We start from the raw sequence: 10,468 nt of genomic DNA on the forward strand, positions 1-10,468 counted from the left end.
TAAGATTTGGTGCATACACCCTAACTATTCCCCTCGTGATTTCATACAATCACGAGGGGAATAGTCTATAAGATCATCCCTTATCCTCCTCCGCTCCACGGAATAAAATGGTAGCCTGTCCAGTCTCTCCTAGTAGCTCAAGCCCCGGAGTCAGGGCCAAATCCTCACATATCTTCTCAGCACCCTTTCTATCTTAATGTCATCTTTCCTTTTGCAGGGTGACTAAAACTGAACACCATACTCCAAGTGCAGCCTCATTACATCCTATATAACGGTAACATACGTCTGTACTCAATTCCTTGACTGATGAAGGCCAGCGTGCCAAAAACCTTCTTCATCATGAATCGTTCAGGTCTGAGCACCATACCAAGTGCTATCTCACTGCCTGCCACTGAAAAAAAGACTTGTTTATTCAACTTATTAAAAAGAATTTGTGGAATTCCCTGCCACAGAGGGCAGTGGAGGCTACATCACTGGATGGATTTAAGAGAGAGTTAGAGCACTAGGGGCTAGTGGAGCCAAGGGATATGGGGAGAAGGCAGGCACAGGTTATTGATATGGGACGATCAGCCATGATCATAATGAATGGTGGTGCTGACTCGAAGGGCCGAATGGCCTCCTCCTGCACCTATTTTCTATGTTTCTATGTGTTTCTTGTTGGCCAATCCACCAGATTCAAGAACAGATTCCTCACAGCTCAGACTAATGAACCATCCTCTCATAAGCTAAGGGTATAGGAATGATCTCTTGACCCACATCATTGCAGCCCTTGTAATTTTTTATCTGCATAAGTTTCACTGTAACTGTAACTCTATAATGCTGAATTCTAAACACTGGTATTTTTCTCTTTGCACTCCCTGTTGTTCTTGTATGTGGCTTGATTGTACTTACAGTATGTATATTGTAATTTGAATGGATAGCACGTAAGCAAAGTTTTCATTCCATGATCTGCCAGCAATCATAAAACACAAAATACATGAAACATGAAATTAAAGTGACAAGTGGAAAGGCTTGGGGATTCGGTACACGAGACAATAATCGATACCCCAAAATTAAAATAGAAATATTCAGCAGTTAGGCACAGTCAGTAGAGATAGAAGCAAACACCGCAAGTGTTTTAGGTTGATACAAGGAACTGCAGATGCTGTTTTTAAAAAAAACAACAAAGTGCTGGAGTAACTCAGAAGGTCAGGTAGCATCTCTGCAGAACATGAATAGGTGAGATTTCAGGTTAGGACTCTTCCACAGATTCAGACCATTCTAAGAGTCCCGACCTGAAACGTTACATATCCATGTTCTCCAGAGATACTGCCTTACCTGCTGAGTTCCTCCAGCAATGTGTTTTGGGTTGATGCCTTTCGTATATCACCCCCCTGTGGCTGGAGGAATAAACTGCTATTCTGAGCAGACTGTACTTTGTGGTCCACAAAAATGCTGGAGAAACTCAGCGGGTGTAGCAGCATCTATGGAGCGAAGGAAATAGGTGACGTTTCAGGCCGAAACCCTTGTGTACTTTGTGGTCATTAGTTATACATGTGTGAGATGTGGTTCTTTAGGGGGGGGGGGGAAATGGAACTATCCCCTACTCCGTATCCTTGTCTGTAGTTTATTCCCAATCCCTTGCATTTTAACCACATCCAACATGCTTTGAGTTAATGAATGTACATTTCCTGGAAATGAAAGATTAAGGGATGAAACTTGTACTTTGGCACGAACATCATTCCAGGCAAAAGAGAGCTGCACTCTCAAGGTAGCATGCAAAAAATCTAACCAAACTGAAGAAGATTTCAGAAGGAGGTCAAGACAGTTCTCAGTGCCATATTGGAGGCATTGATACAACAAAAGGATTAGAGGTGGGACTTAGAAACATAGAAACATAGAAAATAGGTGAGGGAGAAAATTGGCCCTTCGAGCCAGCACCGCCATTCAATATGATCATGGCTGATCATCCAGAATCCTGCCTTTTCCCCATATCCTTTGATCCTGTTAGCATTTAATTCCTTATAGAAACAGAAAACCCCACTAGAACCTGCTGAATATTTTGTTTTCAGTTTAGTTTAGTTTGGAGATACAGTGCGGGAACCGTGTCCACGCCGACCAGCGACCCCTGCACGCTGGGATCCACGCCGACCAGCAACCCCTGCACACTAACGCTATCCTACTAGGGATCATTTCCGCACTAGGGATAATTTACAATTTTACCAAAGCCAAATTAGCTTACAAACCTGTACGTCTTTGGAGTGTGGGAGGAAGTCGGAGCACTAGGAGAAAACCCACGCAGGTCCCGAGGAGAACGTACAAACTCCACAGACACCACCCGTAGTCAGGATCGAACCCGGGTCTCCGGCGCTGTAAGGCAGCAACTCTACTTTGGAGCAACCAAAATATACTGTAGGTGGCGACCAGAAATGGGGCAGCGATTTATGGGTGGGAACACGATTCTCAGTAATGAAACCAAATTTGGCACAGTAGGTAGAGGAGAAACTAACAAATCAGAGAACCACAAACAGGTGCTGTCTGTACGGAGTTTGTACGTTATCCCCGTGACCGCGTGGTCTTCGGTTTCCTCCCACACTCCAAAGACGTACAGGTATGTAGGTAAATTGGCTTGGTATAAGTGTAAATTGTCACTATTGTGTATAGGATAGTGTTAATGTGCAGGGATCGCTGGACGGTGTGGACTTGGTGGACCAAAGGATTTGTTTCTGTGCTGTACCTCTAAACTAAATTAAACTAAAAGGAGAGTTAAACAAAGGAGTCTGAAATTGGATTGAAGGTTAGAAAGAAAATCCGTCATGACCAGTGACTGAAATCCACCTGAAAATGTTGCAGTACTATGTGGCTATATATTTGGCATCTCACACTGCATGAAATGTGCAATGTACGAAAATTGCTAAAGAACACCATATCACACATGTATAAACACCGAAAGCAAAGTACAGTCTGCTCAGAGAAGAATTCCTCAAGAGTGTGATACCGCACAATATATAAAAGGACATGGGTAAGAGAGGTTTAGAGAGATATGGGCCAAACATGGGCAGGTGGGACAAGTGCAGATGGGGCACCTTGGTCAACATGGGCACGTTTGGCCAAAGAGACTGTTTTAACAATGTACGACTATGACTCTATGGCATCAACCTACAATACTTGCTCTGTTTCTCTCTCCACAAACAACTGCTAAGTATTTCTATTTCATTTCAACTATCTACAGATTTTTTTCTTTTTTCTTCATTAATGAAGTTGCGATATGTCATCGGTTGAACGGGCTAGAGGAAAACTGATCAGTTTGAAGAAGGGTCTCGACCTGAAAGGTCACATATCCATGTTCTCCAGAGGTGCTGTCTGACCTGCTGACTTATTCTCATCAAGTCCAACATCACAAGATTAGAAATTGTTCAGCCAGAGCTGACCACCCTTCTCGGCATCTGCACATAATGGCTTCCTGCGCTTCCTGCGCTTCCTGCGCTTCCTGCGCTTCCTGCGCTTCTTGTGCTTCTTGAGCGCGTTGGTGGAAACAGGGCCACGACGTGAACGCTCTTTCCTTGACCCCACCTGCTGAGTTACTCCAGCACTTTGTGTCCTTTCATAGATTGGGTAGATGGCCAGTGTCTCACTGTTTCTCACAGTAGGGGGGCGTCAAAAACTAGAGGGCATAGGTTTAAGGCGAGAGGGAGGAGGGTTAAATGGGCTCTGAAGGGTAGCATTTTCACACAGATACAATGAGCTGCCAGAGGATGTGGTGGAGGCGGGAACAGTAACAGCATTTATGAGGCATCTTGGCAGGTACTTGAATGAGCAGAATGTAGAGGAATATGGAATTAATGCAGGTTAATGGGATTAGTTAAAGACAAGCTCGATGGCCTGTTTCAATGCTGTTTCTATGCTGTACATCCCCACGTTTTAGGAAATTTCCAAAGACTTACAACCCTCTGGAGAGAGAAAGAAAAACACTTAATCTCCATGTGAAATGGGTATACCTTAATTTTTACTTAGTAAAACCAGTTCTAGGTTTTTTCACTTCAACCTACCAAGAACCCCCCGTGATCTTAAGTACTTCCATCAAGTTGCCACGCACTCTTCTAAATTCCATTGGATATGACTTGGCCTGTCCAACCTCTCTTCCAAACAGAATTCTTAGAATTCTTCCTAAGGGGTTCTTAGAATTCTTCCTAAGCAGTAGAGCTGCTGCATTCCAGCACCAGAGACCCGGGTTCGATCCTGGATATGGGTGCTGTCTGCACGGAATTTGTACGTTCTCCCCTTGACCTGCGTGGGTTTCCTCCGAGATCTATGGTTTCCTCCGTGTAAATGTAAAATTTTCCCTAGTGTCTGCAGGGTAGTGTTAATGTGCGGGGATCTCTGGTCGGTGCGGACACGGTGGGCCGACGGGCCTGTTTCCACGCTGTATCTCTAAACTAAACTCAACCAAGAATGCCTATTCCTACGTGTCAGTCTTGTAAATGTTCTCAAAACTGCTTCTTCAGAAACATTTTTCAGATCCAAAATGTTACCTATTCCTTTTCTCCAAAGATGCTACTTGATGCTGGAGAAACTCAGTGGGTGCAGCATCATCTATGGAGCAAAGGAAATAGGCAACTTTTCGGGCCGAAACCCTTCTTCAGACTGATGGGGGGTGGGGCGGGGAGAAGAAAGGAAAAAGGCGGTGGAGGAGCCTGAGGGCTGAGGGAGAGATAGGAAGGGGAGGAAACAGCAAGGGCTAACAGAATTGGGAGAATTCAATGTTCATGCCCCCAGGATGCAGACTCCCCATAAACATTGAATTCTCCCAATTCTGTTAGCACTTGCTGTCTCCTCCCCTTCCTATCTCTATGCCTATTTCCTTCGCTCCATAGATGCTGCTGCACCCACTGAGTTTCTCCAGCATTTTTGTCTACCTTTGATTTTTCCGGCATCTGCAGTTCCTTCTTAAACACATATCCTACTTGACGCGTTGAGTTACTCCAGCTTTTTGGGTCCATCTGCGGTATAAACCAGCATCTGCAGTTCCTTCCTAATCTTTTTTTTGACTGGACAGCATGCAAACAAAAAGTTATTTGCTGTACCTTGGTACAGGTGATGTTAATAAACTAAACTAAACTACACTAAAATGTAAATGATGTTTCAGTCTATTAGACCCTTCAGTCTGAAGAAGGGTCTCGACCCAAAACGTCGCCTATTCCTTCGCTCCATAGATGCTGCCTCACCCGATGAGTTTCCCCAGCATTTTTGTCTACCTTTGATTTTTACGGCATCTGCAGTTCTTTCTTAAATATTTTAGTCTATTATCTGCTTTCTGCAACGTGTAATCATTGGAACTCTAAGGCTATCATGGTTATACAGTTATGCATTCTTGGGCTTGTCAAGAATAAAGGCATTGGTCAACTGCTAGTATTTTTGGAGGACTCCAACTGTCCTTAGAAACAGAGACCGAGTGAACATGCTGAGTTTTGGCTCTTTGCCCAGACCTGGTAGAAAAGCCTCAGGCCTTCATTTCTTTTTTAAGGCAGTCTCATTGCAGATGTATCCTGCTCAAACAACCCTGTATTACAGGAGGGCACATCAATATTTTTATTCCGTAGTTTCTTCTTCTGCTTTCAGCAAAAATATAAAATATAAATTAAATGATATGAAGTAAACCTGGGGGTTATGGCTATTAATTTACAGTGCTGGCTCTTATGAATGCAAATTTAAAAAAAATCTATGTAGCTATAAGAGTGGTTCTGAAACTCCAAGGAAGAGGGCAGTTTTAGTATTGAATGGTTAATGGTCTTTGAGTGCAAGTTATGTGTCCTAAGTTATGCCTGGTGAATGGACAATGATCTGGAAGTTGACCTTGACCCATACTCATTCAATACCAGAAGGCCATCAGTCTGCTAATTTTAATTACACACTCAGAACATAGAACTTACAGCACAGGTGCAGACTCGATGGTCCACTATCCCCATGCAGAACATGATGCCAAGACAAACTAACTCTTATCTGCCTGCATATGATCCATATTCCTCGTTCTCTGCATATCCATGTATCTATCCAAAAATCTCTTAAACAATTGTATCTGCCTGCACCACCACTCCTGGCAGTGCGTTCCAGGCACTCACCACCCTCTGTTTAAGAAAACTGTTCTGCACATCTCCGTTAAACTTTGTCTCGCTCAGCTTAAAGCTTTGCCCTCTAGCATTTGACATTTCCACCCTGGGAAAAAGTTTCTGTCAATCCTATCTTTGTCTCTACACTATCTACTCGTTCAATCCTTTCTTCAGGCTCTCACCCCACTTCAATGTAAGGACACTGAGTACAAAATTGGACAGTGTTTGGAAAATATTTTGTGATACGTGCCCTTTTAACTTGTGGTGGAATGAACGCATAATCTTCCACCTCCTGGTTGTGAGGATTCCAGGCAGTGAAATGGCTCTTCCATGCAGTTCGATGATACTATTGGGTGATTGCATATCAACCACTTTATGAGTTTCTACACTTTTAGTGCAGATTAGCACTGAAGTCAGGAGCTAGATGTTTGGGGAATATGGAATAGCCTTCATTTCCAAGCATCCTCCTGATAGTCTGGAAGATGGTATCTAGATGTCACAAACCAAATTCGGAACATCCTCGAGAGGGAAGCTGAACAGCCGGCAGTAGTTGTGCACGTTGGCACAAACGACATTGGGAAGAAGAGAAAGGAGGTTCTGCAACATGAGTTCAGAGAGTTCGGAAGAAGACTGAAAAGCAGGACTTCTGGTGTGGTTATCTCTGGATTGCTTCCAGTACCTCGTGCTAGTGAGGACAGGAACGGGGAGATAGGGGATCTGAATGTGTGGCTGGGGGGCTGGTACAAGGAGCAAGGATGTAGATTTAAGACCACTGGGATCTCTTCTGTGGTATGGGGTGACCTGTACAAAAGGGACAGGTTACACCTTAACTGGAAGGGGACTGACGTTCTGGCAGGCAGGTTTGCTAGGCTACAAGTGTGGGTTTAAACTAAATAGTGGGGAGGGGGGGGAGGGATTGACAAATTGGGAGCATAAAGATGGAGTTGAAGGGGAAGTGAGTACAGAAAAAGTTACAAAAGACTCTGGAATTAATGGGAAGGAAAGTTCGAGAAGGGATAAGAGAGTAAGGTCAGGAGCAATAGTGACCGGTGTGAGAGGGGAGGTGAATCCCCTGGTCAAGGTTTTGTATATGAATGCATGAAGTATAAGAAATAAAGTGGACGACCTAGAGGCACTGTTAGAGATTGGCAAGTATGATGTTGTGGGAATCACAGAGATATGGCTGCAAGAGGGCCAGGGCTGGGAACTGAATATTCAAGAGTATACCTCCTATTGAAAAGACAGACACGTGGGCAGAGTGGGTGGGGTAGCTCTGTTGGTGAGGAATGAAATTCAGTCCCTTGCAAGATGGGACATTGAAACAGGAAATATGGACTCAGTATGGATAGAACTAAGGAATTGTAAGAGTAAAAAGCTCCTAATGGGACGTATCTACAGGACTCCAAACAGTAGACTGGATATAGGGTGCACGTTGAATCAGGAGTTAAAATTAGCATGTAGTAAATGTAATGCTATGGATGTTATGGGAGATTACAACATGCAGGTAGACTGGGAAAATCAGGTTGGCACTGGACCCCAAGAAAGGGAGTTTGTGGAGTGCCTCTGTGATGGATTCTTAGAGCAGCTTGTATTGGAGCCTACCAGGGAGAAGGCAATTCTGGATTTAGCGTTATGTAATGAACCGGATTTGATAAAGGAACTTGAGGTTAAGGAGCCATTAGGAGGTAGTGACCATAATATGGTCAAGTTTAATCTACAATTGGAGAGGGGTAAGGGTAAATCGGAGGTATCAGTGTTACAGTTGAATAAACGGAACTATGGAGCCATGAGGGAGGAGCTGGCCAAAGTTCACTGGAAAGATACCCTAGCAGGGATGACAGTGAATAAACAATGGCAGGTATTTCTGGGAATAATATAGAAGGTGCAAGATCAGTTCATTCAAGAGGAAAAAAGATTCCAAGGGGAGTAAGGGACGACCGTGGCTGACAAGGGACATCAGGGACAGTATAAAAATAAAAGAGAAGAAATACAACGTAGCAAAGATGAGCGGGAAGCAAGAGGATTCCAAGTGTTTCACACACAGATTGGGTTACTGCATGAAACCACAGAGCTTTGAAGGCTTCACATAGTCACTCACGTGACTTCAATTTAAAATAGAAAGATTAAACGAAAACTTACCATTTGAAGTTTGACCTTTATTTTATGAGAAGTTGAAGTGAGGGATTACGTGCCTTCCACTCCCAACCCTGAATCTCATAAAGATCATTCGGTAACTCAACGGTTATTAATCTTTCTATAGTTTAAGTTTGTGCAAGTGGTTTGTGGTTTCATACAGTTGCTCAGAAGCTTGACGCGCATGCGGGCTGGTGGGCTCTTCACGTAATCCCTCACTTCAACTTCTCATAAAATAAAGAGCAAACTTCAAACAGTAAGTTTTCGTTTAATCTTTCTATTTTAAATTTAATTTAGTTTAGTTTAGAGATACAGTGTGGAACCAGGCCCTTCGGCCCACTGAGTCTGTGTTGACCAGCGATCCCTGTACACTTGCACTATCCTACACATTAGGGACAGTTTACCATTTGCAGAAACCAATAAACCTACAAACCTGTACGTCGTTGGGAGGAAACCAGAGGACTCAGAGAAAACCCACGTGGGTTTCATTGTCCTATCAAGAATTTCATTGTCCTATCTGGGACACATGACAATAAACTCTCTTGACTTGACTTGACTTGACTTGACTTGACTTGGTCACAGGGAGATAATCCAAACTCCGTACAGACAGCGCCTATAGTCAGGATCGAACCCGGGTCTTTGGCGCTGTAGGGCAACAACTCTACCGCTGCACCATCGTGCCAATGTTTTCACACATTGGGGAAATTAAATTCTTATAGTTCCAGATGATGATGTGGATGTAATCAATCCCTCCCTGTGTCATTAGGAAGTTTGCAACCTCGTCAAATGATAAAGCACATGCCCGAATAACCTTGTGAAGATATTAAAACCACCTTTATGGTCACAGCTAGGATGGTCCGTGCACAGTTCTGTGGCCACAGTTGTGGATACAGTCCACCACCCTTGAGAAATTAAGTCTTTGATAGCAGTATTCCTCAAACAGGTACACAAAGGGCACATGCACCATGTACATTCAAGATATGGCAATACATCAGAGTGCTGCTTGCTCTCTCTTCTGGTTTTCTCATTAAATTAGGTTGGAATAAGATAATTTGCACTGAAGCATGATATGGATTAGTAGGTTTAATTGTCCCCAGTAAACAGTATAATCTGGGAAGACAAAAAGACACAAAGTGCTGGGCCGGTCAGACAATATCTCTGGAGGACATCGACAGGTGATGTTTTGGGGTGGAAGCTCCAGGGCTTTAGTACGTTGACAATGACAGGTAAAGAGAAAACAAGATGAAGAAATTAAAATGTGGAAACAATGAACTGCAGATGCTGGTTTACCAAGGAAAGACAAAGTAGAGGACTAACTCAACGGGTCAGGCAGCATCCCTGGAGAACATGGATAGGTAATGTTTCAGGTCAGAGGGATCCTGAGCCACAACGTCACTTAGCCATGTTCTCCAGAGATGCTGCCTGACCCGCTGAATTACTCCCGCACTTTGTGCCTTTTATTGTAAACCAGCATCTGCAGCTCCTTGTGTCTACATAATCTTGGGAGGAGTTGAGGGGAATACAAGAAGAAACAAATGGAATTGGCGTTGTCTTAGTATTGATGGATGTTTGATAGTTGGCAACAACTGATGGCCTGAAGTGCTTGTTCCGTGCTGTATGATTATGTTTATGCCCCTCTGAATATGTTTATGATTATCACTAACACACATTGAAAAGGAGATGTGGTAATGATTTTCAGTGTAACAAATGCTCCAATTCAAGGCCGAAGTGAGAGCTGCAAGGATTGCATTTGCTATCAGTGCTCTCAGAGGGAAAACAGAGCAAGAATTGAATAGACTTGAGATGGTAAATATTATTTCTGAGATTGAGCAAAGTCAATAAACTCCATTCATGGATATAGGATCAAAATGAAACAGCAATAGAAGAGAATGTGGTATCTGCCTCCCGGATACGTCACTGAATCTGGAAGATATTTCACTTCTTTGGCAATGTTTTTAAATTTGGATCAGAAAATTACATACATTCAACGTGAGTTAGATGAAGAGTTCAAGTCATATCTTCTAGCAACGTGTGCAAGGTACAGTGAAAGCCTTTGTTGCTTGCTAACCAGTCAGTGGAAAGACTATATATGATTACAATCGAGTCATTTACAGTGTATGGATACATGATAAGGGAATAACATTTAGTGCAAGGTAAAGCCAACAAAGTCCATTCAAGGATAGTCCAAGGGTCACCAAAGAGGTAGATATTAGCTCAGCACTGCTCTCTGGTTGTAGTAGGATGATTCA

Source organism: Amblyraja radiata, chromosome 5 (assembly GCF_010909765.2).
Source record: "Amblyraja radiata isolate CabotCenter1 chromosome 5, sAmbRad1.1.pri, whole genome shotgun sequence".
Lineage (NCBI taxonomy): Eukaryota > Metazoa > Chordata > Chondrichthyes > Rajiformes > Rajidae > Amblyraja > Amblyraja radiata.